The sequence below is a fragment of the Schistocerca cancellata genome, chromosome 5 (assembly GCF_023864275.1).
Source record: "Schistocerca cancellata isolate TAMUIC-IGC-003103 chromosome 5, iqSchCanc2.1, whole genome shotgun sequence".
NCBI classification, from domain to species: domain Eukaryota; kingdom Metazoa; phylum Arthropoda; class Insecta; order Orthoptera; family Acrididae; genus Schistocerca; species Schistocerca cancellata.
The window spans coordinates 840315928-840342555 of NC_064630.1; the positions used below are offsets into that span (position 1 = coordinate 840315928).

At 52.1% G+C, this 26628-nt stretch overlaps 19 non-coding genes across 19 annotated transcripts; all 19 read left to right on the forward strand.

The window, feature by feature from the left end:
• Window positions 1–218: 218 nt before the first annotated feature.
• Window positions 219–337, forward strand: LOC126189668 (5S ribosomal RNA). The gene has a single exon (XR_007538167.1). It is a non-coding gene; the product is annotated as a 5S ribosomal RNA (ribosomal RNA).
• A 1279-nt stretch (window positions 338–1616) lies between these two features.
• Window positions 1617–1735, forward strand: LOC126189570 (5S ribosomal RNA). Its single transcript, XR_007538072.1, has one exon. It is a non-coding gene; the product is annotated as a 5S ribosomal RNA (ribosomal RNA).
• A 1433-nt stretch (window positions 1736–3168) lies between these two features.
• On the forward strand, window positions 3169–3288 carry LOC126189674 (5S ribosomal RNA). The gene has a single exon (XR_007538172.1). It is a non-coding gene; the product is annotated as a 5S ribosomal RNA (ribosomal RNA).
• A 1389-nt stretch (window positions 3289–4677) lies between these two features.
• LOC126189666 (5S ribosomal RNA) lies at window positions 4678–4796 on the forward strand. Its single transcript, XR_007538165.1, has one exon. It is a non-coding gene; the product is annotated as a 5S ribosomal RNA (ribosomal RNA).
• Window positions 4797–6144: 1348 nt separating this feature from the next.
• On the forward strand, window positions 6145–6263 carry LOC126189647 (5S ribosomal RNA). Its single transcript, XR_007538146.1, has one exon. It is a non-coding gene; the product is annotated as a 5S ribosomal RNA (ribosomal RNA).
• Window positions 6264–7458: 1195 nt separating this feature from the next.
• Window positions 7459–7577, forward strand: LOC126189633 (5S ribosomal RNA). Its single transcript, XR_007538133.1, has one exon. It is a non-coding gene; the product is annotated as a 5S ribosomal RNA (ribosomal RNA).
• A 1378-nt stretch (window positions 7578–8955) lies between these two features.
• On the forward strand, window positions 8956–9074 carry LOC126189571 (5S ribosomal RNA). The gene has a single exon (XR_007538073.1). It is a non-coding gene; the product is annotated as a 5S ribosomal RNA (ribosomal RNA).
• A 1194-nt stretch (window positions 9075–10268) lies between these two features.
• On the forward strand, window positions 10269–10387 carry LOC126189572 (5S ribosomal RNA). The gene has a single exon (XR_007538074.1). It is a non-coding gene; the product is annotated as a 5S ribosomal RNA (ribosomal RNA).
• Window positions 10388–11581: 1194 nt separating this feature from the next.
• On the forward strand, window positions 11582–11700 carry LOC126189634 (5S ribosomal RNA). Its single transcript, XR_007538134.1, has one exon. It is a non-coding gene; the product is annotated as a 5S ribosomal RNA (ribosomal RNA).
• A 1410-nt stretch (window positions 11701–13110) lies between these two features.
• On the forward strand, window positions 13111–13229 carry LOC126189635 (5S ribosomal RNA). Its single transcript, XR_007538135.1, has one exon. It is a non-coding gene; the product is annotated as a 5S ribosomal RNA (ribosomal RNA).
• A 1350-nt stretch (window positions 13230–14579) lies between these two features.
• On the forward strand, window positions 14580–14698 carry LOC126189573 (5S ribosomal RNA). The gene has a single exon (XR_007538075.1). It is a non-coding gene; the product is annotated as a 5S ribosomal RNA (ribosomal RNA).
• Window positions 14699–15892: 1194 nt separating this feature from the next.
• Window positions 15893–16011, forward strand: LOC126189638 (5S ribosomal RNA). The gene has a single exon (XR_007538137.1). It is a non-coding gene; the product is annotated as a 5S ribosomal RNA (ribosomal RNA).
• A 1440-nt stretch (window positions 16012–17451) lies between these two features.
• LOC126189639 (5S ribosomal RNA) lies at window positions 17452–17570 on the forward strand. The gene has a single exon (XR_007538138.1). It is a non-coding gene; the product is annotated as a 5S ribosomal RNA (ribosomal RNA).
• A 1380-nt stretch (window positions 17571–18950) lies between these two features.
• On the forward strand, window positions 18951–19069 carry LOC126189574 (5S ribosomal RNA). Its single transcript, XR_007538076.1, has one exon. It is a non-coding gene; the product is annotated as a 5S ribosomal RNA (ribosomal RNA).
• A 1289-nt stretch (window positions 19070–20358) lies between these two features.
• On the forward strand, window positions 20359–20477 carry LOC126189535 (5S ribosomal RNA). The gene has a single exon (XR_007538037.1). It is a non-coding gene; the product is annotated as a 5S ribosomal RNA (ribosomal RNA).
• Window positions 20478–21768: 1291 nt separating this feature from the next.
• Window positions 21769–21887, forward strand: LOC126189536 (5S ribosomal RNA). The gene has a single exon (XR_007538038.1). It is a non-coding gene; the product is annotated as a 5S ribosomal RNA (ribosomal RNA).
• A 1291-nt stretch (window positions 21888–23178) lies between these two features.
• Window positions 23179–23297, forward strand: LOC126189575 (5S ribosomal RNA). Its single transcript, XR_007538077.1, has one exon. It is a non-coding gene; the product is annotated as a 5S ribosomal RNA (ribosomal RNA).
• Window positions 23298–24587: 1290 nt separating this feature from the next.
• Window positions 24588–24706, forward strand: LOC126189608 (5S ribosomal RNA). Its single transcript, XR_007538108.1, has one exon. It is a non-coding gene; the product is annotated as a 5S ribosomal RNA (ribosomal RNA).
• Window positions 24707–25999: 1293 nt separating this feature from the next.
• On the forward strand, window positions 26000–26118 carry LOC126189609 (5S ribosomal RNA). The gene has a single exon (XR_007538109.1). It is a non-coding gene; the product is annotated as a 5S ribosomal RNA (ribosomal RNA).
• The last annotated feature ends 510 nt before the right edge of the window (window positions 26119–26628 follow it).

The following is a 26628-nucleotide window of genomic DNA, read 5'->3' on the forward strand; positions in this document are numbered from 1 at the left end:
GCACCAAACGAATGACAGGCGGTGCATCGAGCAGCTGTGTTGTGCGTCTCACCTACGTTCGGCAGTCGCCTATGAGACGCCGAGGCGAGCGCGCACTCCGCGCCACCTTCGAGGTGGAAAGACGCGCTTTGCGTCAAATGTGCCACGGAAAGCGGCGATTGCGTGTGTTGGGAGAAGAGGCGAATGCTTCTTCCGTGGTGCGGCTACAGTATAAGAACTCCAACGGCCATACCATGTTGACTACACCGGTTCTCGTCCGATCACCGAAGTTAAGCAACATCGGGAGCGGTTAGTACTTGGATGGGTGACCGCCTGGGAACACCGCGTGCTGTTGGCTCTTTCTCATTTTTTCATTTTTACGTCGCTACACCTGGCAGGCCTCTTTTCATAATAACTTTCAGGTGTCGACAAAGATGCTTCCACAAGCATTTTAAAGTACTGTATTAAACGTAAGATACGAAATTACGGTAATGAACTCGGTTTGAGTAAGAATGCGCGAAGGAAGAGTGCTAGGAACTCGTTGAAAATGACAAAACACTACCAATCGACAGATGTGTTCTTGAAATGCGCCAGAGCCTACTGTTACGTAGCAGTGCTAAATTCCGAAAAGTAACTAAATAAATAAATAAAAAAAAAACCAACCGTTCTCGTGCCATCACCCAAGTTAAGCAACAACGTTAGTATTCGGATCGGCGACTGCCTGGGACCTCTGGCTGTCTTCATATTTTGCTTTCTTGTCGCCAGCCCTGCCAGCCGTCTCTTCACGCTACCTTTCCGATGCGACAAAGATGTTTCCACAATGACTTAAATCTGTTGTAATAAACAAAAGATACGATATTAGGGAACTCAGTTTGAAGAAGCGTGTGCCAAGGAAGATTTCCAAAGTGTCTCTGGAAATAACAAAACAGTATTAAGCGGCAGAAATGTTCCGAAATACGTCCGGGCTTATTGTTTTGTAGCAGTGTACATGTGCAAATTTGTAAACAAAAATTCTGTGTCTTCTGTCCTTGGTTTCGCACCTTTCCATGGCACGGCACAGCGCTGCTCTAGTAGCTCCGAACGGCCGCCCACGGCGTCTCGGACACGCCGGTCAGGCCCGCGCCCGTCTCGCAGATGTTTCTCGTGCTTGTGCTGTCATATGGGCCGCGACCCGAGCGGCAGCGAGCGGCAGTCGAGCAAAGTCGGGACGGGAGGGGGGACAGGCGCGAATGCAAATGCACCGCGCAAATTACGCATAAATCTGGAAGCGCGGCGTGTGCCAGGCAGGTGAGAAAGCTTCCGTCGGTCCAGCAGGACACTGCAACACCCCGCGCAGTGCCCCCGCCGCCCGGCCGCGCGCAAGCCCCGCGCCGGATAACAGGAACAAGGCGCGTCGCCAGTGGGTGTCGGAGGCCGCACGCACCAAACGAATGACAGGCGGTGCATCGAGCAGCTGTGTTGTGCGTCTCACCTACGTTCGGCAGTCGCCTATGAGACGCCGAGGCGAGCGCGCACTCCGCGCCACCTTCGAGGTGGAAAGACGCGCTTTGCGTCAAATGTGCCACGGAAAGCGGCGATTGCGTGTGTTGGGAGAAGAGGCGAATGCTTCTTCCGTGGTGCGGCTACAGTATAAGGACGCCAACGGCCATACCATGTTGACTACACCAGTTCTCGTCCGATCACCGAAGTTAAGCAACATCGGGCGCGGTTAGTACTTGGATGGGTGACCGCCTGGGAACACCGCGTGCTGTTGGCTCTTTCTCATTTTTTCATTTTTACGTCGCTACACCTGGCAGGCCCCTTTTCATAATAACTTTCAGGTGTCGACAAAGATGCTTCCACAAGCATTTTAAAGTACTGTATTGAACGTAAGATACGAAATTACGGTAATGAACTCGGTTTGAGTAAGAATGCGCGAAGGAAGAGTGCTAGGAACTCGTTGAAAATGACAAAACACTACCAATCGACAGATGTGTTCTTGAAATGCGCCAGAGCCTACTGTTACGTAGCAGTGCTAAATTCCGAAAAGTAACTAAATAAATAAATAAAAAAAAAAAACAACCGTTCTCGTGCCATCACCCAAGTTAAGCAACAACGTTAGTATTTGGATCGGCGACTGCCTGGGACCTCTGGCTGTCTTCATATTTTGCTTTCTTGTCGCCAGCCCTGCCAGCCGTCTCTTCACGCTACCTTTCCGATGCGACAAAGATGTTTCCACAATGACTTAAATCTGTTGTAATAAACAAAAGATACGATATTAGGGAACTCAGTTTGAAGAAGCGTGTGCCAAGGAAGATTTCCAAAGTGTCTCTGGAAATAACAAAACAGTATTAAGCGGCAGAAATGTTCCGAAATACGTCCGGGCTTATTGTTTTGTAGCAGTGTACATGTGCAAATTTGTAAACAAAAATTCTGTGTCTTCTGTCCTTGGTTTCGCACCTTTCCATGGCACGGCACAGCGCTGCTCTAGTAGCTCCGAACGGCCGCCCACGGCGTCTCGGACACGCCGGTCAGGCCCGCGCCCGTCTCGCAGATGTTTCTCGTGCTTGTGCTGTCATATGGGCCGCGACCCGAGCGGCAGCGAGCGGCAGTCGAGCAAAGTCGGGACAAGTCGGGACAAGTCGGGACATGTCGGGACAAGTCGGGACAAGTCGGGACAAGTCGGGACAAGTCGGGACAAGTCGGGACGACAAGTCGGGACAAGTCGGGACAAGTCGGGACAAGTCGGGACAAGTCGGGACAAGTCGGGACAAGTCGGGACGGGAGGGGGGACAGGCGCGAATGCAAATGCACCGCGCAAATTACGCATAAATCTGGAAGCGCGGCGTGTGTCAGGCAGGTGAGAAAGCTTCCGTCGGTCCAGCAGGACACTGCAACACCCCGCGCAGTGCCCCCGCCGCCCGGCCGCGCGCAAGCCCCGCGCCGGATAACAGGAACAAGGCGCGTCGCCAGTGGGTGTCGGAGGCCGCACGCACCAAACGAATGACAGGCGGTGCATCGAGCAGCTGTGTTGTGCGTCTCACCTACGTTCGGCAGTCGCCTATGAGACGCCGAGGCGAGCGCGCACTCCGCGCCACCTTCGAGGTGGAAAGACGCGCTTTGCGTCAAATGTGCCACGGAAAGCGGCGATTGCGTGTGTTGGGAGAAGAGGCGAATGCTTCTTCCGTGGTGCGGCTACAGTATAAGGACGCCAATGGCCATACCATGTTGACTACACCGGTTCCTTTTCCGAACACCGACGTTAAGCAACATCGGGCGCGGTTAGTACTTGGATGGGTGACCGCCTGGGAACACCGCGTGCTGTTGGCTCTTTCTCATTTTTTCATTTTTACGTCGCTACACCTGCCAGGCCTCTTTTCATAATAACTTTCAGGTGTCGACAAAGATGCTTCCACAAGCATTTTAAAGTACTGTATTGAACGTAAGATACGAAATTACGGTAATGAACTCGGTTTGAGTAAGAATGCGCGAAGGAAGAGTGCTAGGAACTCGTTGAAAATGACAAAACACTACCAATCGACAGATGTGTTCTTGAAATGCGCCAGAGCCTACTGTTACGTAGCAGTGCTAAATTCCGAAAAGTAACTAAATAAATAAATAAAAAAAAAAACAACCGTTCTCGTGCCATCACCCAAGTTAAGCAACAACGTTAGTATTCGGATTGGCGACTGCCTGGGACCTCTGGCTGTCTTCATATTTTGCTTTCTTGTCGCCAGCCCTGCCAGCCGTCTCTTCACGCTACCTTTCCGATGCGACAAAGATGTTTCCACAATGACTTAAATCTGTTGTAATAAACAAAAGATACGATATTAGGGAACTCAGTTTGAAGAAGCGTGTGCCAAGGAAGATTTCCAAAGTGTCTCTGGAAATAACAAAACAGTATTAAGCGGCAGAAATGTTCCGAAATACGTCCGGGCTTATTGTTTTGTAGCAGTGTACATGTGCAAATTTGTAAACAAAAATTCTGTGTCTTCTGTCCTTGGTTTCGCACCTTTCCATGGCACGGCACAGCGCTGCTCTAGTAGCTCCGAACGGCCGCCCACGGCGTCTCGGACACGCCGGTCAGGCCCGCGCCCGTCTCGCAGATGTTTCTCGTGCTTGTGCTGTCATATGGGCCGCGACCCGAGCGGCAGCGAGCGGCAGTCGAGCAAAGTCGGGACAAGTCGGGACAAGTCGGGACAAGTCGGGACAAGTCGGGACAAGTCGGGACAAGTCGGGACAAGTCGGGACAAGTCGGGACAAGTCGGGACAAGTCGGGACAAGTCGGGACGGGAGGGGGGACAGGCGCGAATGCTAATGCACCGCGCAAATTACGCATAAATCTGGAAGCGCGGCGTGTGTCAGGCAGGTGAGAAAGCTTCCGTCGGTCCAGCAGGACACTGCAACACCCCGCGCAGTGCCCCCGCCGCCCGGTCGCGCGCAAGCCCCGCGCCGGATAACAGGAACAAGGCGCGTCGCCAGTGGGTGTCGGAGGCCGCACGCACCAAACGAATGACAGGCGGTGCATCGAGCAGCTGTGTTGTGCGTCTCACCTACGTTCGGCAGTCGCCTATGAGACGCCGAGGCGAGCGCGCACTCCGCGCCACCTTCGAGGTGGAAAGACGCGCTTTGCGTCAAATGTGCCACGGAAAGCGGCGATTGCGTGTGTTGGGAGAAGAGGCGAATGCTTCTTCCGTGGTGCGGCTACAGTATAAGGACGCCAACGGCCATACCATGTTGACTACACCAGTTCTCGTCCGATCACCGAAGTTTAGCAACATCGGGCGCGGTTAGTACTTGGATGGGTGACCGCCTGGGAACACCGCGTGCTGTTGGCTCTTTCTCATTTTTTCATTTTTACGTCGCTACACCTGCCAGGCCTCTTTTCACAATAACTTTCAGGTGTCGACAAAGATGCTTCCACAAGCATTTTAAAGTACTGTATTGAACGTAAGATACGAAATTACGGTAATGAACTCGGTTTGAGTAAGAATGCGCGAAGGAAGAGTGCTAGGAACTCGTTGAAAATGACAAAACACTACCAATCGACAGATGTGTTCTTGAAATGCGCCAGAGCCTACTGTTACGTAGCAGTGCTAAATTCCGAAAAGTAACTAAATAAATAAATAAAAAAAAAACAACCGTTCTTGTGCCATCACCCAAGTTAAGCAACAACGTTAGTATTCGGATCGGCGACTGCCTGGGACCTCTGGCTGTCTTCATATTTTGCTTTCTTGTCGCCAGCCCTGCCAGCCGTCTCTTCACGCTACCTTTCCGATGCGACAAAGATGTTTCCACAATGACTTAAATCTGTTGTAATAAACAAAAGATACGATATTAGGGAACTCAGTTTGAAGAAGCGTGTGCCAAGGAAGATTTCCAAAGTGTCTCTGGAAATAACAAAACAGTATTAAGCGGCAGAAATGTTCCGAAATACGTCCGGGCTTATTGTTTTGTAGCAGTGTACATGTGCAAATTTGTAAACAAAAATTCTGTGTCTTCTGTCCTTGGTTTCGCACCTTTCCATGGCACGGCACAGCGCTGCTCTAGTAGCTCCGAACGGCCGCCCACGGCGTCTCGGACACGCCGGTCAGGCCCGCGCCCGTCTCGCAGATGTTTCTCGTGCTTGTGCTGTCATATGGGCCGCGACCCGAGCGGCAGCGAGCGGCAGTCGAGCAAAGTCGGGACAAGTCGGGACAAGTCGGGACAAGTCGGGACAAGTCGGGACAAGTCGGGACAAGTCGGGACAAGTCGGGACGGGAGGGGGGACAGGCGCGAATGCAAATGCACCGCGCAAATTACGCATAAATCTGGAAGCGCGGCGTGTGTCAGGCAGGTGAGAAAGCTTCCGTCGGTCCAGCAGGACACTGCAACACCCCGCGCAGTGCCCCCGCCGCCCGGCCGCGCGCAAGCCCCGCGCCGGATAACAGGAACAAGGCGCGTCGCCAGTGGGTGTCGGAGGCCGCACGCACCAAACGAATGACAGGCGGTGCATCGAGCAGCTGTGTTGTGCGTCTCACCTACGTTCGGCAGTCGCCTATGAGACGCCGAGGCGAGCGCGCACTCCGCGCCACCTTCGAGGTGGAAAGACGCGCTTTGCGTCAAATGTGCCACGGAAAGCGGCGATTGCGTGTGTTGGGAGAAGAGGCGAATGCTTCTTCCGTGGTGCGGCTACAGTATAAGGACGCCAACGGCCATACCATGTTGACTACACCAGTTCTCGTCCGATCACCGAGGTTAAGCAACATCGGGCGCGGTTAGTACTTGGATGGGTGACCGCCTGGGAACACCGCGTGCTGTTGGCTCTTTCTCATTTTTTCATTTTTACGTCGCTACACCTGCCAGGCCTCTTTTCATAATAACTTTCAGGTGTCGACAAAGATGCTTCCACAAGCATTTTAAAGTACTGTATTAAACGTAAGATACGAAATTACGGTAATGAACTCGGTTTGAGTAAGAATGCGCGAAGGAAGAGTGCTAGGAACTCGTTGAAAATGACAAAACACTACCAATCGACAGATGTGTTCTTGAAATGCGCCAGAGCCTACTGTTACGTAGCAGTGCTAAATTCCGAAAAGTAACTAAATAAATAAATAAAAAAAAAAAAACAACCGTTCTCGTGCCATCACCCAAGTTAAGCAACAACGTTAGTATTCGGATCGGCGACTGCCTGGGACCTCTGGCTGTCTTCATATTTTGCTTTCTTGTCGCCAGCCCTGCCAGCCGTCTCTTCACGCTACCTTTCCGATGCGACAAAGATGTTTCCACAATGACTTAAATCTGTTGTAATAAACAAAAGATACGATATTAGGGAACTCAGTTTGAAGAAGCGTGTGCCAAGGAAGATTTCCAAAGTGTCTCTGGAAATAACAAAACAGTATTAAGCGGCAGAAATGTTCCGAAATACGTCCGGGCTTATTGTTTTGTAGCAGTGTACATGTGCAAATTTGTAAACAAAAATTCTGTGTCTTCTGTCCCGTCTCGCAGATGTTTCTCGTGCTTGTGCTGTCATATGGGCCGCGACCCGAGCGGCAGCGAGCGGCAGTCGAGCAAAGTCGGGACAAGTCGGGACGGGAGGGGGGACAGGCGCGAATGCAAATGCACCGCGCAAATTACGCATAAATCTGGAAGCGCGGCGTGTGTCAGGCAGGTGAGAAAGCTTCCGTCGGTCCAGCAGGACACTGCAACACCCCGCGCAGTGCCCCCGCCGCCCGGCCGCGCGCAAGCCCCGCGCCGGATAACAGGAACAAGGCGCGTCGCCAGTGGGTGTCGGAGGCCGCACGCACCAAACGAATGACAGGCGGTGCATCGAGCAGCTGTGTTGTGCGTCTCACCTACGTTCGGCAGTCGCCTATGAGACGCCGAGGCGAGCGCGCACTCCGCGCCACCTTCGAGGTGGAAAGACGCGCTTTGCGTCAAATGTGCCACGGAAAGCGGCGATTGCGTGTGTTGGGAGAAGAGGCGAATGCTTCTTCCGTGGTGCGGCTACAGTATAAGGACGCCAACGGCCATACCATGTTGACTACACCAGTTCTCGTCCGATCACCGAAGTTAAGCAACATCGGGCGCGGTTTGTACTTGGATGGGTGACCGCCTGGGAACACCGCGTGCTGTTGGCTCTTTCTCATTTTTTCATTTTTACGTCGCTACACCTGCCAGGCCTCTTTTCATAATAACTTTCAGGTGTCGACAAAGATGCTTCCACAAGCATTTTAAAGTACTGTATTGAACGTAAGATACGAAATTACGGTAATGAACTCGGTTTGAGTAAGAATGCGCGAAGGAAGAGTGCTAGGAACTCGTTGAAAATGACAAAACACTACCAATCGACAGATGTGTTCTTGAAATGCGCCAGAGCCTACTGTTACGTAGCAGTGCTAAATTCCGAAAAGTAACTAAATAAATAAATGAAAAAAAAAACAACCGTTCTTGTGCCATCACCCAAGTTAAGCAACAACGTTAGTATTCGGATCGGCGACTGCCTGGGACCTCTGGCTGTCTTCATATTTTGCTTTCTTGTCGCCAGCCCTGCCAGCCGTCTCTTCACGCTACCTTTCCGATGCGACAAAGATGTTTCCACAATGACTTAAATCTGTTGTAATAAACAAAAGATACGATATTAGGGAACTCAGTTTGAAGAAGCGTGTGCCAAGGAAGATTTCCAAAAGTCTCTGGAAATAACAAAACAGTATTAAGCGGCAGAAATGTTCCGAAATACGTCCGGGCTTATTGTTTTGTAGCAGTGTACATGTGCAAATTTGTAAACAAAAATTCTGTGTCTTCTGTCCTTGGTTTCGCACCTTTCCATGGCACGGCACAGCGCTGCTCTAGTAGCTCCGAACGGCCGCCCACGGCGTCTCGGACACGCCGGTCAGGCCCGCGCCCGTCTCGCAGATGTTTCTCGTGCTTGTGCTGTCATATGGGCCGCGACCCGAGCGGCAGCGAGCGGCAGTCGAGCAAAGTCGGGACAAGTCGGGACAAGTCGGGACAAGTCGGGACAAGTCGGGACAAGTCGGGACAAGTCGGGACAAGTCGGGACAAGTCGGGACAAGTCGGGACAAGTCGGGACGGGAGGGGGGACAGGCGCGAATGCAAATGCACCGCGCAAATTACGCATAAATCTGGAAGCGCGGCGTGTGTCAGGCAGGTGAGAAAGCTTCCGTCGGTCCAGCAGGACACTGCAACACCCCGCGCAGTGCCCCCGCCGCCCGGCCGCGCGCAAGCCCCGCGCCGGATAACAGGAACAAGGCGCGTCGCCAGTGGGTGTCGGAGGCCGCACGCACCAAACGAATGACAGGCGGTGCATCGAGCAGCTGTGTTGTGCGTCTCACCTACGTTCGGCAGTCGCCTATGAGACGCCGAGGCGAGCGCGCACTCCGCGCCACCTTCGAGGTGGAAAGACGCGCTTTGCGTCAAATGTGCCACGGAAAGCGGCGATTGCGTGTGTTGGGAGAAGAGGCGAATGCTTCTTCCGTGGTGCGGCTACAGTATAACGACGCCAACGGCCATACCATGTTGACTACACCAGTTCTCGTCCGATCACCGAAGTTAAGCAACATCGGGCGCGGTTAGTACTTGGATGGGTGACCGCCTGGGAACACCGCGTGCTGTTGGCTCTTTCTCATTTTTTCATTTTTACGTCGCTACACCTGCCAGGCCTCTTTTCATAATAACTTTCAGGTGTCGACAAAGATGCTTCCACAAGCATTTTAAAGTACTGTATTAAACGTAAGATACGAAATTACGGTAATGAACTCGGTTTGAGTAAGAATGCGCGAAGGAAGAGTGCTAGGAACTCGTTGAAAATGACAAAACACTACCAATCGACAGATGTGTTCTTGAAATGCGCCAGAGCCTACTGTTACGTAGCAGTGCTAAATTCCGAAAAGTAACTAAATAAATAAATAAAAAAAAAAAACAACCGTTCTCGTGCCATCACCCAAGTTAAGCAACAACGTTAGTATTCGGATCGGCGACTGCCTGGGACCTCTGGCTGTCTTCATATTTTGCTTTCTTGTCGCCAGCCCTGCCAGCCGTCTCTTCACGCTACCTTTCCGATGCGACAAAGATGTTTCCACAATGACTTAAATCTGTTGTAATAAACAAAAGATACGATATTAGGGAACTCAGTTTGAAGAAGCGTGTGCCAAGGAAGATTTCCAAAGTGTCTCTGGAAATAACAAAACAGTATTAAGCGGCAGAAATGTTCCGAAATACGTCCGGGCTTATTGTTTTGTAGCAGTGTACATGTGCAAATTTGTAAACAAAAATTCTGTGTCTTCTGTCCCGTCTCGCAGATGTTTCTCGTGCTTGTGCTGTCATATGGGCCGCGACCCGAGCGGCAGCGAGCGGCAGTCGAGCAAAGTCGGGACAAGTCGGGACGGGAGGGGGGACAGGCGCGAATGCAAATGCACCGCGCAAATTACGCATAAATCTGGAAGCGCGGCGTGTGTCAGGCAGGTGAGAAAGCTTCCGTCGGTCCAGCAGGACACTGCAACACCCCGCGCAGTGCCCCCGCCGCCCGGCCGCGCGCAAGCCCCGCGCCGGATAACAGGAACAAGGCGCGTCGCCAGTGGGTGTCGGAGGCCGCACGCACCAAACGAATGACAGGCGGTGCATCGAGCAGCTGTGTTGTGCGTCTCACCTACGTTCGGCAGTCGCCTATGAGACGCCGAGGCGAGCGCGCACTCCGCGCCACCTTCGAGGTGGAAAGACGCGCTTTGCGTCAAATGTGCCACGGAAAGCGGCGATTGCGTGTGTTGGGAGAAGAGGCGAATGCTTCTTCCGTGGTGCGGCTACAGTATAAGGACGCCAACGGCCATACCATGTTGACTACACCAGTTCTCGTCCGATCACCGAAGTTAAGCAACATCGGGCGCGGTTAGTACTTGGATGGGTGACCGCCTGGGAACACCGCGTGCTGTTGGCTCTTTCTCATTTTTTCATTTTTACGTCGCTACACCTGCCAGGCCTCTTTTCATAATAACTTTCAGGTGTCGACAAAGATGCTTCCACAAGCATTTTAAAGTACTGTATTAAACGTAAGATACGAAATTACGGTAATGAACTCGGTTTGAGTAAGAATGCGCGAAGGAAGAGTGCTAGGAACTCGTTGAAAATGACAAAACACTACCAATCGACAGATGTGTTCTTGAAATGCGCCAGAGCCTACTGTTACGTAGCAGTGCTAAATTCCGAAAAGTAACTAAATAAATAAATAAAAAAAAAAAACAACCGTTCTCGTGCCATCACCCAAGTTAAGCAACAACGTTAGTATTCGGATCGGCGACTGCCTGGGACCTCTGGCTGTCTTCATATTTTGCTTTCTTGTCGCCAGCCCTGCCAGCCGTCTCTTCACGCTACCTTTCCGATGCGACAAAGATGTTTCCACAATGACTTAAATCTGTTGTAATAAACAAAAGATACGATATTAGGGAACTCAGTTTGAAGAAGCGTGTGCCAAGGAAGATTTCCAAAGTGTCTCTGGAAATAACAAAACAGTATTAAGCGGCAGAAATGTTCCGAAATACGTCCGGGCTTATTGTTTTGTAGCAGTGTACATGTGCAAATTTGTAAACAAAAATTCTGTGTCTTCTGTCCCGTCTCGCAGATGTTTCTCGTGCTTGTGCTGTCATATGGGCCGCGACCCGAGCGGCAGCGAGCGGCAGTCGAGCAAAGTCGGGACAAGTCGGGACGGGAGGGGGGACAGGCGCGAATGCAAATGCACCGCGCAAATTACGCATAAATCTGGAAGCGCGGCGTGTGTCAGGCAGGTGAGAAAGCTTCCGTCGGTCCAGCAGGACACTGCAACACCCCGCGCAGTGCCCCCGCCGCCCGGCCGCGCGCAAGCCCCGCGCCGGATAACAGGAACAAGGCGCGTCGCCAGTGGGTGTCGGAGGCCGCACGCACCAAACGAATGACAGGCGGTGCATCAAGCAGCTGTGTTGTGCGTCTCACCTACGTTCGGCAGTCGCCTATGAGACGCCGAGGCGAGCGCGCACTCCGCGCCACCTTCGAGGTGGAAAGACGCGCTTTGCGTCAAATGTGCCACGGAAAGCGGCGATTGCGTGTGTTGGGAGAAGAGGCGAATGCTTCTTCCGTGGTGCGGCTACAGTATAAGGACGCCAACGGCCATACCATGTTGACTACACCAGTTCTCGTCCGATCACCGAAGTTAAGCAACTTCGGGCGCGGTTAGTACTTGGATGGGTGACCGCCTGGGAACACCGCGTGCTGTTGGCTCTTTCTCATTTTTTTCATTTTTACGTCGCTACACCTGCCAGGCCTCTTTTCATAATAACTTTCAGGTGTCGACAAAGATGCTTCCACAAGCATTTTAAAGTACTGTATTGAACGTAAGATACGAAATTACGGTAATGAACTCGGTTTGAGTAAGAATGCGCGAAGGAAGAGTGCTAGGAACTCGTTGAAAATGACAAAACACTACCAATCGACAGATGTGTTCTTGAAATGCGCCAGAGCCTACTGTTACGTAGCAGTGCCAAATTCCGAAAAGTAACTAAATAAATAAATAAAAAAAAAAACAACCGTTCTCGTGCCATCACCCAAGTTAAGCAACAACGTTAGTATTCAGATCGGCGACTGCCTGGGACCTCTGGCTGTCTTCATATTTTGCTTTCTTGTCGCCAGCCCTGCCAGCCGACTCTTCACGCTACCTTTCCGATGCGACAAAGATGTTTCCACAATGACTTAAATCTGTTGTAATAAACAAAAGATACGATATTAGGGAACTCAGTTTGAAGAAGCGTGTGCCAAGGAAGATTTCCAAAGTGTCTCTGGAAATAACAAAACAGTATTAAGCGGCAGAAATGTTCCGAAATACGTCCGGGCTTATTGTTTTGTAGCAGTGTACATGTGCAAATTTGTAAACAAAAATTCTGTGTCTTCTGTCCTTGGTTTCGCACCTTTCCATGGCACGGCACAGCGCTGCTCTAGTAGCTCCGAACGGCCGCCCACGGCGTCTCGGACACGCCGGTCAGGCCCGCGCCCGTCTCGCAGATGTTTCTCGTGCTTGTGCTGTCATATGGGCCGCGACCCGAGCGGCAGCGAGCGGCAGTCGAGCAAAGTCGGGACAAGTCGGGACAAGTCGGGACAAGTCGGGACAAGTCGGGACAAGTCGGGACAAGTCGGGACAAGTCGGGACAAGTCGGGACAAGTCGGGACAAGTCGGGACAAGTCGGGACAAGTCGGGACAAGTCGGGACGGGAGGAGGGACAGGCGCGAATGCAAATGCACCGCGCAAATTACGCATAAATCTGGAAGCGCGGCGTGTGTCAGGCAGGTGAGAAAGCTTCCGTCGGTCCAGCAGGACACTGCAACACCCCGCGCAGTGCCCCCGCCGCCCGGCCGCGCGCAAGCCCCGCGCCGGATAACAGGAACAAGGCGCGTCGCCAGTGGGTGTCGGAGGCCGCACGCACCAAACGAATGACAGGCGGTGCATCAAGCAGCTGTGTTGTGCGTCTCACCTACGTTCGGCAGTCGCCTATGAGACGCCGAGGCGAGCGCGCACTCCGCGCCACCTTCGAGGTGGAAAGACGCGCTTTGCGTCAAATGTGCCACGGAAAGCGGCGATTGCGTGTGTTGGGAGAAGAGGCGAATGCTTCTTCCGTGGTGCGGCTACAGTATAAGGACGCCAACGGCCATACCATGTTGACTACACCAGTTCTCGTCCGATCACCGAAGTTAAGCAACTTCGGGCGCGGTTAGTACTTGGATGGGTGACCGCCTGGGAACACCGCGTGCTGTTGGCTCTTTCTCATTTTTTTCATTTTTACGTCGCTACACCTGCCAGGCCTCTTTTCATAATAACTTTCAGGTGTCGACAAAGATGCTTCCACAAGCATTTTAAAGTACTGTATTGAACGTAAGATACGAAATTACGGTAATGAACTCGGTTTGAGTAAGAATGCGCGAAGGAAGAGTGCTAGGAACTCGTTGAAAATGACAAAACACTACCAATCGACAGATGTGTTCTTGAAATGCGCCAGAGCCTACTGTTACGTAGCAGTGCCAAATTCCGAAAAGTAACTAAATAAATAAATAAAAAAAAAAACAACCGTTCTCGTGCCATCACCCAAGTTAAGCAACAACGTTAGTATTCAGATCGGCGACTGCCTGGGACCTCTGGCTGTCTTCATATTTTGCTTTCTTGTCGCCAGCCCTGCCAGCCGACTCTTCACGCTACCTTTCCGATGCGACAAAGATGTTTCCACAATGACTTAAATCTGTTGTAATAAACAAAAGATACGATATTAGGGAACTCAGTTTGAAGAAGCGTGTGCCAAGGAAGATTTCCAAAGTGTCTCTGGAAATAACAAAACAGTATTAAGCGGCAGAAATGTTCCGAAATACGTCCGGGCTTATTGTTTTGTAGCAGTGTACATGTGCAAATTTGTAAACAAAAATTCTGTGTCTTCTGTCCTTGGTTTCGCACCTTTCCATGGCACGGCACAGCGCTGCTCTAGTAGCTCCGAACGGCCGCCCACGGCGTCTCGGACACGCCGGTCAGGCCCGCGCCCGTCTCGCAGATGTTTCTCGTGCTTGTGCTGTCATATGGGCCGCGACCCGAGCGGCAGCGAGCGGCAGTCGGGACAAGTCGGGACAAGTCGGGACAAGTCGGGACAAGTCGGGACAAGTCGGGACAAGTCGGGACAAGTCGGGACAAGTCGGGACGGGAGGGGGGACAGGCGCGAATGCAAATGCACCGCGCAAATTACGCATAAATCTGGAAGCGCGGCGTGTGTCAGGCAGGTGAGAAAGCTTCCGTCGGTCCAGCAGGACACTGCAACACCCCGCGCAGTGCCCCCGCCGCCCGGCCGCGCGCAAGCCCCGCGCCGGATAACAGGAACAAGGCGCGTCGCCAGTGGGTGTCGGAGGCCGCACGCACCAAACGAATGACAGGCGGTGCATCGAGCAGCTGTGTTGTGCGTCTCACCTACGTTCGGCAGTCGCCTATGAGACGCCGAGGCGAGCGCGCACTCCGCGCCACCTTCGAGGTGGAAAGACGCGCTTTGCGTCAAATGTGCCACGGAAAGCGGCGATTGCGTGTGTTGGGAGAAGAGGCGAATGCTTCTTCCGTGGTGCGGCTACAGTATAAGGACGCCAACGGCCATACCATGTTGACTACACCAGTTCTCGTCCGATCACCGAAGTTAAGCAACATCGGGCGCGGTTAGTACTTGGATGGGTGACCGCCTGGGAACACCGCGTGCTGTTGGCTCTTTCTCATTTTTTCATTTTTACGTCGCTACACCTGCCAGGCCTCTTTTCATAATAACTTTCAGGTGTCGACAAAGATGCTTCCACAAGCATTTTAAAGTACTGTATTAAACGTAAGATACGAAATTACGGTAATGAACTCGGTTTGAGTAAGAATGCGCGAAGGAAGAGTGCTAGGAACTCGTTGAAAATGACAAAACACTACCAATCGACAGATGTGTTCTTGAAATGCGCCAGAGCCTACTGTTACGTAGCAGTGCTAAATTCCGAAAAGTAACTAAATAAATAAATAAAAAAAAAAAACAACCGTTCTCGTGCCATCACCCAAGTTAAGCAACAACGTTAGTATTCGGATCGGCGACTGCCTGGGACCTCTGGCTGTCTTCATATTTTGCTTTCTTGTCGCCAGCCCTGCCAGCCGTCTCTTCACGCTACCTTTCCGATGCGACAAAGATGTTTCCACAATGACTTAAATCTGTTGTAATAAACAAAAGATACGATATTAGGGAACTCAGTTTGAAGAAGCGTGTGCCAAGGAAGATTTCCAAAGTGTCTCTGGAAATAACAAAACAGTATTAAGCGGCAGAAATGTTCCGAAATACGTCCGGGCTTATTGTTTTGTAGCAGTGTACATGTGCAAATTTGTAAACAAAAATTCTGTGTCTTCTGTCCCGTCTCGCAGATGTTTCTCGTGCTTGTGCTGTCATATGGGCCGCGACCCGAGCGGCAGCGAGCGGCAGTCGAGCAAAGTCGGGACAAGTCGGGACGGGAGGGGGGACAGGCGCGAATGCAAATGCACCGCGCAAATTACGCATAAATCTGGAAGCGCGGCGTGTGTCAGGCAGGTGAGAAAGCTTCCGTCGGTCCAGCAGGACACTGCAACACCCCGCGCAGTGCCCCCGCCGCCCGGCCGCGCGCAAGCCCCGCGCCGGATAACAGGAACAAGGCGCGTCGCCAGTGGGTGTCGGAGGCCGCACGCACCAAACGAATGACAGGCGGTGCATCAAGCAGCTGTGTTGTGCGTCTCACCTACGTTCGGCAGTCGCCTATGAGACGCCGAGGCGAGCGCGCACTCCGCGCCACCTTCGAGGTGGAAAGACGCGCTTTGCGTCAAATGTGCCACGGAAAGCGGCGATTGCGTGTGTTGGGAGAAGAGGCGAATGCTTCTTCCGTGGTGCGGCTACAGTATAAGGACGCCAACGGCCATACCATGTTGACTACACCAGTTCTCGTCCGATCACCGAAGTTAAGCAACTTCGGGCGCGGTTAGTACTTGGATGGGTGACCGCCTGGGAACACCGCGTGCTGTTGGCTCTTTCTCATTTTTTTCATTTTTACGTCGCTACACCTGCCAGGCCTCTTTTCATAATAACTTTCAGGTGTCGACAAAGATGCTTCCACAAGCATTTTAAAGTACTGTATTGAACGTAAGATACGAAATTACGGTAATGAACTCGGTTTGAGTAAGAATGCGCGAAGGAAGAGTGCTAGGAACTCGTTGAAAATGACAAAACACTACCAATCGACAGATGTGTTCTTGAAATGCGCCAGAGCCTACTGTTACGTAGCAGTGCCAAATTCCGAAAAGTAACTAAATAAATAAATAAAAAAAAAAACAACCGTTCTCGTGCCATCACCCAAGTTAAGCAACAACGTTAGTATTCAGATCGGCGACTGCCTGGGACCTCTGGCTGTCTTCATATTTTGCTTTCTTGTCGCCAGCCCTGCCAGCCGACTCTTCACGCTACCTTTCCGATGCGACAAAGATGTTTCCACAATGACTTAAATCTGTTGTAATAAACAAAAGATACGATATTAGGGAACTCAGTTTGAAGAAGCGTGTGCCAAGGAAGATTTCCAAAGTGTCTCTGGAAATAACAAAACAGTATTAAGCGGCAGAAATGTTCCGAAATACGTCCGGGCTTATTGTTTTGTAGCAGTGTACATGTGCAAATTTGTAAACAAAAATTCTGTGTCTTCTGTCCTTGGTTTCGCACCTTTCCATGGCACGGCACAGCGCTGCTCTAGTAGCTCCGAACGGCCGCCCACGGCGTCTCGGACACGCCGGTCAGGCCCGCGCCCGTCTCGCAGATGTTTCTCGTGCTTGTGCTGTCATATGGGCCGCGACCCGAGCGGCAGCGAGCGGCAGTCGAGCAAAGTCGGGACAAGTCGGGACAAGTCGGGACAAGTCGGGACAAGTCGGGACAAGTCGGGACAAGTCGGGACAAGTCGGGACAAGTCGGGACAAGTCGGGACAAGTCGGGACAAGTCGGGACAAGTCGGGACAAGTCGGGACAAGTCGGGACAAGTCGGGACAAGTCGGGACGGGAGGAGGGACAGGCGCGAATGCAAATGCACCGCGCAAATTACGCATAAATCTGGAAGCGCGGCGTGTGTCAGGCAGGTGAGAAAGCTTCCGTCGGTCCAGCAGGACACTGCAACACCCCGCGCAGTGCCCCCGCCGCCCGGCCGCGCGCAAGCCCCGCGCCGGATAACAGGAACAAGGCGCGTCGCCAGTGGGTGTCGGAGGCCGCACGCACCAAACGAATGACAGGCGGTGCATCAAGCAGCTGTGTTGTGCGTCTCACCTACGTTCGGCAGTCGCCTATGAGACGCCGAGGCGAGCGCGCACTCCGCGCCACCTTCGAGGTGGAAAGACGCGCTTTGCGTCAAATGTGCCACGGAAAGCGGCGATTGCGTGTGTTGGGAGAAGAGGCGAATGCTTCTTCCGTGGTGCGGCTACAGTATAAGGACGCCAACGGCCATACCATGTTGACTACACCAGTTCTCGTCCGATCACCGAAGTTAAGCAACTTCGGGCGCGGTTAGTACTTGGATGGGTGACCGCCTGGGAACACCGCGTGCTGTTGGCTCTTTCTCATTTTTTTCATTTTTACGTCGCTACACCTGCCAGGCCTCTTTTCATAATAACTTTCAGGTGTCGACAAAGATGCTTCCACAAGCATTTTAAAGTACTGTATTGAACGTAAGATACGAAATTACGGTAATGAACTCGGTTTGAGTAAGAATGCGCGAAGGAAGAGTGCTAGGAACTCGTTGAAAATGACAAAACACTACCAATCGACAGATGTGTTCTTGAAATGCGCCAGAGCCTACTGTTACGTAGCAGTGCCAAATTCCGAAAAGTAACTAAATAAATAAATAAAAAAAAAAACAACCGTTCTCGTGCCATCACCCAAGTTAAGCAACAACGTTAGTATTCAGATCGGCGACTGCCTGGGACCTCTGGCTGTCTTCATATTTTGCTTTCTTGTCGCCAGCCCTGCCAGCCGACTCTTCACGCTACCTTTCCGATGCGACAAAGATGTTTCCACAATGACTTAAATCTGTTGTAATAAACAAAAGATACGATATTAGGGAACTCAGTTTGAAGAAGCGTGTGCCAAGGAAGATTTCCAAAGTGTCTCTGGAAATAACAAAACAGTATTAAGCGGCAGAAATGTTCCGAAATACGTCCGGGCTTATTGTTTTGTAGCAGTGTACATGTGCAAATTTGTAAACAAAAATTCTGTGTCTTCTGTCCTTGGTTTCGCACCTTTCCATGGCACGGCACAGCGCTGCTCTAGTAGCTCCGAACGGCCGCCCACGGCGTCTCGGACACGCCGGTCAGGCCCGCGCCCGTCTCGCAGATGTTTCTCGTGCTTGTGCTGTCATATGGGCCGCGACCCGAGCGGCAGCGAGCGGCAGTCGAGCAAAGTCGGGACAAGTCGGGACAAGTCGGGACAAGTCGGGACAAGTCGGGACAAGTCGGGACAAGTCGGGACAAGTCGGGACAAGTCGGGACAAGTCGGGACAAGTCGGGACGGGAGGAGGGACAGGCGCGAATGCAAATGCACCGCGCAAATTACGCATAAATCTGGAAGCGCGGCGTGTGTCAGGCAGGTGAGAAAGCTTCCGTCGGTCCAGCAGGACACTGCAACACCCCGCGCAGTGCCCCCGCCGCCCGGCCGCGCGCAAGCCCCGCGCCGGATAACAGGAACAAGGCGCGTCGCCAGTGGGTGTCGGAGGCCGCACGCACCAAACGAATGACAGGCGGTGCATCGAGCAGCTGTGTTGTGCGTCTCACCTACGTTCGGCAGTCGCCTATGAGACGCCGAGGCGAGCGCGCACTCCGCGCCACCTTCGAGGTGGAAAGACGCGCTTTGCGTCAAATGTGCCACGGAAAGCGGCGATTGCGTGTGTTGGGAGAAGAGGCGAATGCTTCTTCCGTGGTGCGGCTACAGTATAAGGACGCCAACGGCCATACCATGTTGACTACACCAGTTCTCGTCCGATCACCGAAGTTAAGCAACATCGGGCGCGGTTAGTACTTGGATGGGTGACCGCCTGGGAACACCGCGTGCTGTTGGCTCTTTCTCATTTTTTCATTTTTACGTCGCTACACCTGCCAGGCCTCTTTTCATAATAACTTTCAGGTGTCGACAAAGATGCTTCCACAAGCATTTTAAAGTACTGTATTAAACGTAAGATACGAAATTACGGTAATGAACTCGGTTTGAGTAAGAATGCGCGAAGGAAGAGTGCTAGGAACTCGTTGAAAATGACAAAACACTACCAATCGACAGATGTGTTCTTGAAATGCGCCAGAGCCTACTGTTACGTAGCAGTGCTAAATTCCGAAAAGTAACTAAATAAATAAATAAAAAAAAAAACAACCGTTCTCGTGCCATCACCCAAGTTAAGCAACAACGTTAGTATTCGGATCGGCGACTGCCTGGGACCTCTGGCTGTCTTCATATTTTGCTTTCTTGTCGCCAGCCCTGCCAGCCGTCTCTTCACGCTACCTTTCCGATGCGACAAAGATGTTTCCACAATGACTTAAATCTGTTGTAATAAACAAAAGATACGATATTAGGGAACTCAGTTTGAAGAAGCGTGTGCCAAGGAAGATTTCCAAAGTGTCTCTGGAAATAACAAAACAGTATTAAGCGGCAGAAATGTTCCGAAATACGTCCGGGCTTATTGTTTTGTAGCAGTGTACATGTGCAAATTTGTAAACAAAAATTCTGTGTCTTCTGTCCTTGGTTTCGCACCTTTCCATGGCAAGGCACAGCGCTGCTCTAGTAGCTCCGAACGGCCGCCCACGGCGTCTCGGACACGCCGGTCAGGCCCGCGCCCGTCTCGCAGATGTTTCTCGTGCTTGTGCTGTCATATGGGCCGCGACCCGAGCGGCAGCGAGCGGCAGTCGAGCAAAGTCGGGACAAGTCGGGACGGGAGGGGGGACAGGCGCGAATGCAAATGCACCGCGCAAATTACGCATAAATCTGGAAGCGCGGCGTGTGTCAGGCAGGTGAGAAAGCTTCCGTCGGTCCAGCAGGACACTGCAACACCCCGCGCAGTGCCCCCGCCGCCCGGCCGCGCGCAAGCCCCGCGCCGGATAACAGGAACAAGGCGCGTCGCCAGTGGGTGTCGGAGGCCGCACGCACCAAACGAATGACAGGCGGTGCATCGAGCAGTTGTGTTGTGCGTCTCACCTACGTTCGGCAGTCGCCTATGAGACGCCGAGGCGAGCGCGCACTCCGCGCCACCTTCGAGGTGGAAAGACGCGCTTTGCGTCAAATGTGCCACGGAAAGCGGCGATTGCGTGTGTTGGGAGAAGAGGCGAATGCTTCTTCCGTGGTGCGGCTACAGTATAAGGACGCCAACGGCCATACCATGTTGACTACACCGGTTCTCGTCCGATCACCGAAGTTAAACAACATCGGGCGCGGTTAGTACTTGGATGGGTGACCGCCTGGGAACACCGCGTGCTGTTGGCTCTTTCTCATTTTTTCATTTTTATGTCGCTACACCTGCCAGGCCTCTTTTCATAATAACTTTCAGGTGTCGACAAAGATGCTTCCACAAGCATTTTAAAGTACTGTATTGAACGTAAGATACGAAATTACGGTAATGAACTCGGTTTGAGTAAGAATGCGCGAAGGAAGAGTGCTAGGAACTCGTTGAAAATGACAAAACACTACCAATCGACAGATGTGTTCTTGAAATGCGCCAGAGCCTACTGTTACGTAGCAGTGCTAAATTCCGAAAAGTAACTAAATAAATAAATAAAAAAAAAAAAACAACCGTTCTCGTGCCATCACCCAAGTTAAGCAACAACGTTAGTATTCGGATCGGCGACTGCCTGGGACCTCTGGCTGTCTTCATATTTTGCTTTCTTGTCGCCAGCCCTGCCAGCCGTCTCTTCACGCTACCTTTCCGATGCGACAAAGATGTTTCCACAATGACTTAAATCTGTTGTAATAAACAAAAGATACGATATTAGGGAACTCAGTTTGAAGAAGCGTGTGCCAAGGAAGATTTCCAAAGTGTCTCTGGAAATAACAAAACAGTATTAAGCGGCAGAAATGTTCCGAAATACGTCCGGGCTTATTGTTTTGTAGCAGTGTACATGTGCAAATTTGTAAACAAAAATTCTGTGTCTTCTGTCCTTGGTTTCGCACCTTTCCATGGCAAGGCACAGCGCTCCTCTAGTAGCTCCGAACGGCCGCCCACGGCGTCTCGGACACGCCGGTCAGGCCCGCGCCCGTCTCGCAGATGTTTCTCGTGCTTGTGCTGTCATATGGGCCGCGACCCGAGCGGCAGCGAGCGGCAGTCGAGCAAAGTCGGGACAAGTCGGGACGGGAGGGGGGACAGGCGCGAATGCAAATGCACCGCGCAAATTACGCATAAATCTGGAAGCGCGGCGTGTGTCAGGCAGGTGAGAAAGCTTCCGTCGGTCCAGCAGGACACTGCAACACCCCGCGCAGTGCCCCCGCCGCCCGGCCGCGCGCAAGCCCCGCGCCGGATAACAGGAACAAGGCGCGTCGCCAGTGGGTGTCGGAGGCCGCACGCACCAAACGAATGACAGGCGGTGCATCGAGCAGTTGTGTTGTGCGTCTCACCTACGTTCGGCAGTCGCCTATGAGACGCCGAGGCGAGCGCGCACTCCGCGCCACCTTCGAGGTGGAAAGACGCGCTTTGCGTCAAATGTGCCACGGAAAGCGGCGATTGCGTGTGTTGGGAGAAGAGGCGAATGCTTCTTCCGTGGTGCGGCTACAGTATAAGGACGCCAACGGCCATACCATGTTGACTACACCGGTTCTCGTCCGATCACCGAAGTTAAACAACATCGGGCGCGGTTAGTACTTGGATGGGTGACCGCCTGGGAACACCGCGTGCTGTTGGCTCTTTCTCATTTTTTCATTTTTATGTCGCTACACCTGCCAGGCCTCTTTTCATAATAACTTTCAGGTGTCGACAAAGATGCTTCCACAAGCATTTTAAAGTACTGTATTGAACGTAAGATACGAAATTACGGTAATGAACTCGGTTTGAGTAAGAATGCGCGAAGGAAGAGTGCTAGGAACTCGTTGAAAATGACAAAACACTACCAATCGACAGATGTGTTCTTGAAATGCGCCAGAGCCTACTGTTACGTAGCAGTGCTAAATTCCGAAAAGTAACTAAATAAATAAATAAAAAAAAAAAAACAACCGTTCTCGTGCCATCACCCAAGTTAAGCAACAACGTTAGTATTCGGATCGGCGACTGCCTGGGACCTCTGGCTGTCTTCATATTTTGCTTTCTTGTCGCCAGCCCTGCCAGCCGTCTCTTCACGCTACCTTTCCGATGCGACAAAGATGTTTCCACAATGACTTAAATCTGTTGTAATAAACAAAAGATACGATATTAGGGAACTCAGTTTGAAGAAGCGTGTGCCAAGGAAGATTTCCAAAGTGTCTCTGGAAATAACAAAACAGTATTAAGCGGCAGAAATGTTCCGAAATACGTCCGGGCTTATTGTTTTGTAGCAGTGTACATGTGCAAATTTGTAAACAAAAATTCTGTGTCTTCTGTCCTTGGTTTCGCACCTTTCCATGGCAAGGCACAGCGCTCCTCTAGTAGCTCCGAACGGCCGCCCACGGCGTCTCGGACACGCCGGTCAGGCCCGCGCCCGTCTCGCAGATGTTTCTCGTGCTTGTGCTGTCATATGGGCCGCGACCCGAGCGGCAGCGAGCGGCAGTCGAGCAAAGTCGGGACAAGTCGGGACGGGAGGGGGGACAGGCGCGAATGCAAATGCACCGCGCAAATTACGCATAAATCTGGAAGCGCGGCGTGTGTCAGGCAGGTGAGAAAGCTTCCGTCGGTCCAGCAGGACACTGCAACACCCCGCGCAGTGCCCCCGCCGCCCGGCCGCGCGCAAGCCCCGCGCCGGATAACAGGAACAAGGCGCGTCGCCAGTGGGTGTCGGAGGCCGCACGCACCAAACGAATGACAGGCGGTGCATCGAGCAGCTGTGTTGTGCGTCTCACCTACGTTCGGCAGTCGCCTATGAGACGCCGAGGCGAGCGCGCACTCCGCGCCACCTTCGAGGTGGAAAGACGCGCTTTGCGTCAAATGTGCCACGGAAAGCGGCGATTGCGTGTGTTGGGAGAAGAGGCGAATGCTTCTTCCGTGGTGCGGCTACAGTATAAGGACGCCAACGGCCATACCATGTTGACTACACCAGTTCTCGTCCGATCACCGAAGTTAAGCAACATCGGGCGCGGTTAGTACTTGGATGGGTGACCGCCTGGGAACACCGCGTGCTGTTGGCTCTTTCTCATTTTTTCATTTTTACGTCGCTACACCTGCCAGGCCTCTTTTCATAATAACTTTCAGGTGTCGACAAAGATGCTTCCACAAGCATTTTAAAGTACTGTATTAAACGTAAGATACGAAATTACGGTAATGAACTCGGTTTGAGTAAGAATGCGCGAAGGAAGAGTGCTAGGAACTCGTTGAAAATGACAAAACACTACCAATCGACAGATGTGTTCTTGAAATGCGCCAGAGCCTACTGTTACGTAGCAGTGCTAAATTCCGAAAAGTAACTAAATAAATAAATAAAAAAAAAAAACAACCGTTCTCGTGCCATCACCCAAGTTAAGCAACAACGTTAGTATTCGGATCGGCGACTGCCTGGGACCTCTGGCTGTCTTCATATTTTGCTTTCTTGTCGCCAGCCCTGCCAGCCGTCTCTTCACGCTACCTTTCCGATGCGACAAAGATGTTTCCACAATGACTTAAATCTGTTGTAATAAACAAAAGATACGATATTAGGGAACTCAGTTTGAAGAAGCGTGTGCCAAGGAAGATTTCCAAAGTGTCTCTGGAAATAACAAAACAGTATTAAGCGGCAGAAATGTTCCGAAATACGTCCGGGCTTATTGTTTTGTAGCAGTGTACACGTGCAAATTTGTAAACAAAAATTCTGTGTCTTCTGTCCTTGGTTTCGCACCTTTCCATGGCACGGCACAGCGCTGCTCTAGTAGCTCCGAACGGCCGCCCACGGCGTCTCGGACACGCCGGTCAGGCCCGCGCCCGTCTCGCAGATGTTTCTCGTGCTTGTGCTGTCATATGGGCCGCGACCCGAGCGGCAGCGAGCGGCAGTCGAGCAAAGTCGGGACAAGTCGGGACGGGAGGGGGGACAGGCGCGAATGCAAATGCACCGCGCAAATTACGCATAAATCTGGAAGCGCGGCGTGTGTCAGGCAGGTGAGAAAGCTTCCGTCGGTCCAGCAGGACACTGCAACACCCCGCGCAGTGCCCCCGCCGCCCGGCCGCGCGCAAGCCCTGCGCCGGATAACAGGAACAAGGCGCGTCGCCAGTGGGTGTCGGAGGCCGCACGCACCAAACGAATGACAGGCGGTGCATCGAGCAGCTGTGTTGTGCGTCTCACCTACGTTCGGCAGTCGCCTATGAGACGCCGAGGCGAGCGCGCACTCCGCGCCACCTTCGAGGTGGAAAGACGCGCTTTGCGTCAAATGTGCCACGGAAAGCGGCGATTGCGTGTGTTGGGAGAAGAGGCGAATGCTTCCTCCGTGGTGCGGCTACAGTATAAGGACGCCAACGGCCATACCATGTTGACTACACCGGTTCTCGTCCGTTCACCGAAGTTAAGCAACATCGGGCGCGGTTAGTACTTGGATGGGTGACCGCCTGGGAACACCGCGTGCTGTTGGCTCTTTCTCATTTTTTCATTTTTACGTCGCTACACCTGCCAGGCCTCTTTTCATAATAACTTTCAGGTGTCGACAAAGATGCTTCCACAAGCATTTTAAAGTACTGTATTAAACGTAAGATACGAAATTACGGTAATGAACTCGGTTTGAGTAAGAATGCGCGAAGGAAGAGTGCTAGGAACTCGTTGAAAATGACAAAACACTACCAATCGACAGATGTGTTCTTGAAATGCGCCAGAGCCTACTGTTACGCAGCAGTGCTAAATTCCGAAAAGTAACTAAATAAATAAATAAATAAAAAAAAAACCAACCGTTCTCGTGCCATCACCCAAGTTAAGCAACAACGTTAGTATTCGGATCGGCGACTGCCTGGGACCTCTGGCTGTCTTCATATTTTGCTTTCTTGTCGCCAGCCCTGCCAGCCGTCTCTTCACGCTACCTTTCCGATGCGACAAAGATGTTTCCACAATGACTTAAATCTGTTGTAATAAACAAAAGATACGATATTAGGGAACTCAGTTTGAAGAAGCGTGTGCCAAGGAAGATTTCCAAAGTGTCTCTGGAAATAACAAAACAGTATTAAGCGGCAGAAATGTTCCGAAATACGTCCGGGCTTATTGTTTTGTAGCAGTGTACACGTGCAAATTTGTAAACAAAAATTCTGTGTCTTCTGTCCTTGGTTTCGCACCTTTCCATGGCACGGCACAGCGCTGCTCTAGTAGCTCCGAACGGCCGCCCACGGCGTCTCGGACACGCCGGTCAGGCCCGCGCCCGTCTCGCAGATGTTTCTCGTGCTTGTGCTGTCATATGGGCCGCGACCCGAGCGGCAGCGAGCGGCAGTCGAGCAAAGTCGGGACAAGTCGGGACGGGAGGGGGGACAGGCGCGAATGCAAATGCACCGCGCAAATTACGCATAAATCTGGAAGCGCGGCGTGTGTCAGGCAGGTGAGAAAGCTTCCGTCGGTCCAGCAGGACACTGCAACACCCCGCGCAGTGCCCCCGCCGCCCGGCCGCGCGCAAGCCCTGCGCCGGATAACAGGAACAAGGCGCGTCGCCAGTGGGTGTCGGAGGCCGCACGCACCAAACGAATGACAGGCGGTGCATCGAGCAGCTGTGTTGTGCGTCTCACCTACGTTCGGCAGTCGCCTATGAGACGCCGAGGCGAGCGCGCACTCCGCGCCACCTTCGAGGTGGAAAGACGCGCTTTGCGTCAAATGTGCCACGGAAAGCGGCGATTGCGTGTGTTGGGAGAAGAGGCGAATGCTTCCTCCGTGGTGCGGCTACAGTATAAGGACGCCAACGGCCATACCATGTTGACTACACCGGTTCTCGTCCGTTCACCGAAGTTAAGCAACATCGGGCGCGGTTAGTACTTGGATGGGTGACCGCCTGGGAACACCGCGTGCTGTTGGCTCTTTCTCATTTTTTCATTTTTACGTCGCTACACCTGCCAGGCCTCTTTTCATAATAACTTTCAGGTGTCGACAAAGATGCTTCCACAAGCATTTTAAAGTACTGTATTAAACGTAAGATACGAAATTACGGTAATGAACTCGGTTTGAGTAAGAATGCGCGAAGGAAGAGTGCTAGGAACTCGTTGAAAATGACAAAACACTACCAATCGACAGATGTGTTCTTGAAATGCGCCAGAGCCTACTGTTACGCAGCAGTGCTAAATTCCGAAAAGTAACTAAATAAATAAATAAATAAAAAAAAAACCAACCGTTCTCGTGCCATCACCCAAGTTAAGCAACAACGTTAGTATTCGGATCGGCGACTGCCTGGGACCTCTGGCTGTCTTCATATTTTGCTTTCTTGTCGCCAGCCCTGCCAGCCGTCTCTTCACGCTACCTTTCCGATGCGACAAAGATGTTTCCACAATGACTTAAATCTGTTGTAATAAACAAAAGATACGATATTAGGG